Source organism: Uranotaenia lowii, chromosome 2 (genome assembly GCF_029784155.1).
Source record: "Uranotaenia lowii strain MFRU-FL chromosome 2, ASM2978415v1, whole genome shotgun sequence".
In the NCBI taxonomy this organism is placed as follows: Eukaryota; Metazoa; Arthropoda; class Insecta; order Diptera; family Culicidae; genus Uranotaenia; species Uranotaenia lowii.
Genome location: NC_073692.1, coordinates 309257653 through 309265609, shown reverse-complemented (window position 1 = coordinate 309265609; position 7957 = coordinate 309257653). Strand labels below are relative to the sequence as shown.

The 7957-nt window shown below is 32.3% G+C and overlaps 1 long non-coding RNA gene across 1 annotated transcript; it reads right to left on the bottom strand.

Moving 5' to 3' along the window:
* Positions 1-7012: 7012 nt before the first annotated feature.
* On the bottom strand, positions 7013-7561 carry LOC129741845 (uncharacterized). Its single transcript, XR_008736490.1, has 2 exons — positions 7353-7561; positions 7013-7239 (listed from the first exon to the last, which is right to left on the bottom strand). It is a non-coding gene; the product is annotated as an uncharacterized LOC129741845 (long non-coding RNA).
* Between the last annotated feature and the right edge of the window lie 396 nt (positions 7562-7957).

Here is a 7957-nt window from a genome sequence, read left to right as displayed (position 1 = left end):
GAACAATTACGACGATTAACTACTCTTATTTATATCCTACTTAAAAGGAGAAAAAAAAATGAAAACTCGAATCTTGCAGTGGGATAGAACGCCAAAACTAGTTAGAAATTCAAAAAAAAAAAAATAGAAATGGATCAATGGTTATACGGAATATAAAATTTGAAACTTCAAATGTATAACCCTTCATTCAATGGTTAATTATTATTTATTCTCTAAAATCATTTGAACAGTTGGTAATAATATGAACATCAAGAACATAAAAAAATCTATATATTATTTAAAAAAAAAATTATACACAAGCAATTGCAAATTTTTTATCGTCATTTGGGGCTACACTATTCAACCTCAATGACTTCTAAAAATGTATATCCATAGATAATCATACAGTTTTCAAAAGTTTTCAGGTAGATGGGACATCAAATTGACGTAGTCTAAAAATATTGGTTTATTCAGTAATTTTTGATTTTTTTTAAATCATGTGATTTCACACTACTCAGAAAAAGGGATCACTTGCAATAGATTTTTTAAGATGAACAATCTTATCAAAACGTAGAAAAAATTATTATTTTTGAAAAATTTGTTATGCGATAATGGCCTTAACGCATAAAAAACCCATTGGTTATGACACACATAAATTTCATATTATTCTGTTGCTATATCTGTTACATTGTACTACATACATTTACGGGTAAGAAATATTACAAAACATTCTACTAGCTAAAATCATGAAAATAAATGTGTGAATGACTGAAATTTTAATGTTAAGAAACGTGTTATGTTGAACAGTCATATTCCAGCAGATGGGAACAGGATTTATAAGGTGTTACTTTGATTTTCATTTGATTGTTATTGTCGGTTGAATATTCTGTTGGGGTTTAAAAAAATACAAAAGCTATAATTTCAATTTCCTTCGATTCCTTCCATATAAATACTCCTCATGTTCTTGAATCTATTTTTTCATCCAGATGATATAACCAGATGATGCATTACAAAATCTTTTTCAAGTAAGGGTCTCTCAGATGTAAAAATTGTCATCATGTCATGTCATTGTCATGAAAGGACATCAGATGACGCTTTAAGGGTCTATATCACCAAAGAGAATGGGTTTCTGTAAAATCTAGGACAAAACACGTCGAAATAGGCGACAAGCAATTTTAAATTGCTTATTTGATATCGAATTAGATGAAAGTCGAATTTGACCAAGACATCCTCAAAATAGATGTTCAAAAGAACGATGATCTTTCACCTTAAACATACCATATTATAAACCACATGGTCGGGCAAATCCGGAAGATTTTTTTTTATTTGAAGAAAGGGTAAATCTGAACAAAATCTAGGACAAAAACATGCAAGAGGAAAATGAAAGTAAATAACTTGAATTCCTAAGTTTTCATTGCATCACAGCAACAGTATTATAATCGTATCGTGTAAATCGTAAAATTATGTTCTTAATTGACTGTTTTTTTCCTCTAATTATAGACACTTTTCCACGTTTGTGGCGTTCGTGTCTTGATTGACTGATTAATGGCATTTTGGTGAACTAAACATTCTAACAGGAAGAATATCAAATGAAAGTAATGAAAATTATAGACGGATAGATTAGATAAGAAAGCATGAAAGGTGTTGAAAATGAGCCAAGAGCATTCTTTGAGAAAAATTCTTGCCGCACAAGACTATTTGTCCCGCACCGTATTATTGTCTAGAAGAAGCAAAGCCGCTTCATTACTTTCATTTGATATTCATCCTGTTTGAATGTATAGTTCACCGAAATGCCGTTAATCATTCAATTAAAATTATAATCCAGCGGTGATCATCTGTTAACATAAAATTATGTTCATATTGAAATTGTTTTAAAATTGTCATAGAAATTTTAAAATAGAAATTAGAGTTTTTGTTTGATTTAGCAAATAGTTTGAATAAAGCCCGGTATCTCGGCCAGATTTGACATCCCAAGTAACCATAAGCACTAAAACATAACCCCAACACTTTATTCCCATATATAACTCTGAATTATTGCCTTCAATAAGCATTACAAATGCTGAATTGAAGCATCATCAAAACGTTATTTTTCGCCAGCCGTATGAAAGCATTAACAATGCATACTTAGAACACCTTTTATTTTTTTTAATTGATTGATCGTGATTGATGTGAAACAAAAATTCAAAAAATAAAATCATTATCTACAACATCAATCAACCTGCTGAATGAAGGGTTCTATGAAATAAAAAGTGATTATAATTGAATTATGAATTACTTTTGATGAGTCTCGAACCGAGGATCCCGCAGCAGCCTTTATCTTTCATTGTGCCTTTACAATTTCGACCACTCTTGATGCTGATGAGGTGTGGGTGAAAAAATCCGTACTTCAAGTACTGTTCGGGTCAAACCACTTTCTTCTTTGCATTAATAATGCTGATTTAAAACTAAAAAGCATAAGGAATGTTGATATAATGCTAACTTGCATTAGAAATGTTGATTTAATGCTGATTAAGGGTTAGGGCTTAATGCTTATGGTTACTTCGAATATCTCGAAATCTTTGTTGGATTTATGGGAAAGCCTAGATTATTTCAAGAAAATTTTAGGAAAACCATACTTCATAGGCTAATTGGGCCACAATGGTCTTAAGGGGGGGGGGGGGGTGGTTCGGTGGTAGGGTCTAACACTTTCAAAAAATCGATTTTTTTTATTTTTTTATTTTCTTATTGTAAAACATTTCAAGAATTTTGTGTCAAATTTTCAAATCAATTGAAGCAAAACTGTAGAAATTATAGGCCTTTATATCCTCCTATCTAATACTGAAAGAAAGCAAGAGCAGAAACTTCAAACGCGTTTTTCTTGAAAGCACATTTTTAAAGTCCATGGACATCGTCATTTGAAAACTAATTATCCGATTCTTTTCAAATTTGGAACATATTTTCTACATATGAAATACCTGAATATGAATACTTTGGGGAGATTTTACAGATAAAAAATAGCGGATTTTTTCGTGAAAAATCGTAGTTTTTACTTCAAACAGCCACAAAAAGTCCAAAAAAAATTTTTAAGTTAAAAAAAATCGTTGTGTCCAGAAAAACATCTATTAAAAATATTTTAAGTCTTGTCTCCCAACGATTGTTTACGTTTTTTGATTATTTTTGTTGACGATTTATGAACTTTCAACTTGGTTAGCGTTATCTATAAAACTGTAATAAAATTTACTAATGATTACACATTTACACTCTGTGTTACAATGATTTGAATTGAGAAATCCATAATTTTTTTTAACCGGGTTTTTTTAACCGCATGTTTAAAAAACTCCGAGAGGGAAAAATTATCAACCAATATCGGTTGTATTTTGGCAAATTTTTGCTTATGTTATTTGAGATTCAATCATTTTATGAAATTTTTAATTCAATTCTCGTTCCGAATACCCACTTTCTTCGCATGAAAAGTAACTTACCTTTATTGACTCGCTATCAAGACATATTGTATTGGTCATCTTAAACAGCATTCTTGCTTTTCAATTTAAAGTTGTTCTATGAAGCTCCCAAGCTATTTTAACGATTCGCAACACTTAAGTTCGTCACACTGCTCCTGCAATCCTCATTTTTTTATTTTTAAATTTTCGAGTTATCCTTTCAATTCAACTGGAATTCAAAACAATGTATCCAAGTAATTGTCTCGACTTGCATCATTATTCACATTCATCCCAAGCTGTCCTCTCAACCCGCTTGATCACCAAGCTGTCGTCTCAACTCGCTTGATTTTTTACCCAATAAGTTCAGGCTGTCCTCTCAACTCGCCTTCCAATTTCAAGCTGTCCTCTTAACCCGCTTGAAATTGTGGACATAAATAACTATGCTGTCCTTACGACTCGCTTACTATTTCATTATCATTCTTATTTCGGCACTATTTCATAAAACACTTTTTGCTCATTTGCTAAAACACTAGTTATCTATCACATAACGCACTATGTTTTCTTTTTTCACTTTACACGGAATAGCTTCCGAAAATTATCCGACTGTGTTACTTTTTATCTTAAACTAAGAACTATACATTTTTCCGCAGTTTTTTGCAATGGGTGGTTCAGAAAGTGTCTGATTTCTAAGCAACTGTGCTGAAAATTTGTTCAACGTGAATCGTTGATCGCTTTTGTTTACTTTTCTGATTCGATTTTATAATTACTCGTTTGATTAAGTTCACGAGAAATTACCTGTCACGGTCGCCAAATGTGCAGACTGGCCAAGTCTTCCGTAGCGATGCCGTCGGTCCACTTGACTGCCCTAGCCGGGCAAAACTACGCAATGTGCCACTCACTACAATGTGGCTCGCTTCCCTGCTCACGCTCGCTCACTGACTGACTGGCCCGCGTACACACTCGTGTCGGATGACCAAGTGTCGGTTTCATCCATACACACACCCCCTATGTCACCTATGTCACAACTTGTAACGCTCGAGCTTAACCCCCCCGCCCTCCCAGAGAGCGTTACGTAGCTTATGGATGCCACCTAATTTAAGAAACATAATAATTTGCTCAAATGATGCAATTTTTTTACATTCAAAGTCATTACCTTCACATCAAAAAGTACCCCAAACATTGTCAAATTTGTTGAAAATGTCTAGTTTTTAGTATTATAATATTACTTGGCGTCAGTAATTGCGGTTGCGTTTCACAATCAACATGGCAAGTTAACATTGAAAATCTTAAAACAGTTTTTAAAGACATTTAAAATTGTTTTGAGCCAGTTAGAAAAATGTTGTTCTAAAACAATTTCAATAAACAGTTTTATTCGAGTTTTAAGAGAGCTTGATCATAGCCTTTTTTGACGTTTCTCTAAATGGATTACACGCTCATGATGGATTTATTTATTTTTGAGTAAGAGAAGTTTGTCGTAATAAATGAGACCATTTTGATTTGTTGCATTTCGATTGTTGTATGAATATGCAACCATTTGTTTTGTTCCCTATGAGGATAGTCAATTATTTAAAAATAACAGGTAGGTATTGCTATCCAATAACCTCAGACTGTTTTGGAATAGATCATTTTATGTCATCAAAAGCCTGGCCTCAAAGCCTGATAATAAGAATGCGTATTTTCATCGTTCTAAGAAGATTTACCTTAGTCAGTGCTAGTATTTGCTTTTTATGTTTTTTTTGTGGAAACTAGCGAACCATGGACCGAATAATCTATCACTTTAAGTGTTTGTTTTGGGTTTTCGATTAAGCGGGATGTTGCGGGAATATTTTTTAACATAAATTGTATCCAATCCAAGCTAATAGTTTATTTAAATAAAAAAATCTATCATTATAAGTCTTTGCGTTAAATTTTATCGTTATTCTGTCCGTTTCGAGGAGAAGTTTTGATTTTACAAACAAATTATCAATTTAGAAATGTTTCAAAGGATACAACAAAGAAATCATTGCTTATAACCGAAAAAATCAAGTGCTAAATAAGAAATCCCTTTTCTCACTTGTTGTTTGAATAGTGCTCAGTGCGGTTGCTCCGGGGAATTTTTTTTGCACAGTTTGATTGACGAGGAAAGTTTAATTTTGATGGTGCAGAAATGTTGAAAATGGAAAAAGCAGTTGGGTGGGATAGAGAACGGGACAGTTTTGTATCCTTTTTATCGATACGTGAAAGAGTGGTATTTTTAGTGCTACATTGGGAATGATTAAAAATATGTTCAGGTCTCTTATGAATGTCAAGTGAGAATAAAAGTTGAAAGGAACAGGAAAAAGGTGCTCCTGTTTGTCGTAAGCTGAACAAAATCTCTTCCACATAATATGCTCAGGCAGGATAGTGAAATCATGTTTAATTGATAAAGTTATTGAGAAATGTGCTCATAAAAAGTGACAAAATTTTTGATACCGAATGAAGTCAGCAGCAAGTGCGGAAACTAGCAGAAAACTGGTGAGGACGTTCCTTATTATTTTTCTTTCGTTCCAACTATTTATTATTGGATTTCTAAATGAGCTGGCATGTATAAAGTTGAGAATAAAAACGTGAAGAAGTATCGACTTTTGCTTCGAATGAAAAATTTCATTTATATATTTTCAATTACAATTACCAACAGTCATTTGCGTTTAATCGCAGCACTCATTGATTTTTCAAAATTCGCCAACGGCTGGCGTGATTTTGCACTTAGTTCGGGGGTGGATTCAATTGCTAGGGGTAGGTGGTTTCTTTATGCTATCACTTGCGAATCTAGCTGTACAAATTAAATTGTTTTTACTTTAGATAACATTAAAGAATATGTGTACTTTTTTTCTAATACTTAGGTAATTTTGTGTTAATTTTTCTAAAAAGTTTGTTGAAAATTCTTACATAACATTTTTATTAAATCAATATGAAGGAATAGCATAACATATCTAAAAACATTTTTATAATGAAGCTTTTACATGAAATAAAATGAATTTCATGTTGAATTTACCGGAGCTTAACTTTAATCAAACATTTTTGAATTCTTTGGAACATTATTTGAATTTGAACTTTTACAATTTTTGTTGACAGTAAAAAAAACACTTTGAAATTGATCCAATGATATGAATCGCATAACATCGCTTATTTTTAAATGTCCCGCATAAATGCGAATTGTAACCGAACGTTTTCTGAAATAGTCTCACGACGATTTGGTGAGGCATAAATAAAAGTTAAGCAGACGATTATTGGAATTGTAAAATACATTGCTTGAATCGTGAATTCCAAATTGACTGTATTTTAAATATGTTGTTAGGTTATGTAACTGTTAAAAACTGTTAAAACATTTATATGGAAGAACCTCAATACAAACAGTTAAGATATCGTCCCAAAACCGCTTATGGAAACATATTTAGAACTTCGAACAGTAATCATAATTGTTATTCTTGAAGTACGCTTTTAACTGAACATTTACAGTAATAGTCATGATACGATTCTACAAAATGTTCTTCCAACGATATACTGAAAGTTATGGGAACCGTACGCATTAATGGCGGACGCACCAAAAGGGAATATTTTTTGGAATTTTCGTATTTAACATAAAAGTCATTCAATTTTAATTTCACTATATATTTCATTTTAATATTTTCACCTACATTTTGTGAATTCGGGAAATATTTTTCACACACTCCTTCCTCTGATCCAGCTTGCAACACTCATCAATGGTAAATTAAAAGGGCAAATACATTGCAAAATGAGGTCCAAAATCACACTGCAGGGCCAGGGAAGTCCCCCCGGTCGGGGAACTCGAGCTGCATAATAAAAGCAGCATTCATCGACACTAGAAAGAAATATAGAACAAAACAGTCATACACATACAGGAAATTGGAAATATGAAAAATTGGGATACTTCTTAAGTAGCAAGTAAAAAAAAAGAAATACAGATCCACTCACCTGCAATATTTACATTTTTTGGCCTGTTATTGGGCTTTCTTTACTAACTCCAACTTTCGGTGCGCCGACTATCTTGTCAATTGCTGCAGCTAAATGGTGAAACTATAAAAAAGAATCTGGCGAAATTGCTGTTAATAGGAATTTCACCACCAGAATCAACTTTTTAATTTATTTTTCTTATTTTTCTTCTTCTGCTAGCTGTCATAACAGTTTTCATCAGAGGTGCCAAGTGTTCTGATTTATCTGGATTTGTCCTGATTTTCGAGAGACCGTCCTGATTTTTCAAAAACTTTTGAGTTGTACTGATTTTTGAAAATTGGTCTCTCAAATATCCTTAATTGTCCTAATTTTCATAAAAAAATTTCAAATATAATCGAATTTGTGATTAAACTATTTCAGTTGATATGATGATGGTGCTTTTCGATATGAACTGCATGCCAGAGATTTCTTGACTATAGACTAGTTAGTTCACGTAAATTGATGTATGCATACGATAAACATCATGTAATAAACCATGCCGTGATTATTTTCCAAAAAAAAAAATCAAAAACATTAAAATTGAGAAAGTTGACTTCTTCCATTTTTTTTTGTTGCTTTAAAAGCTG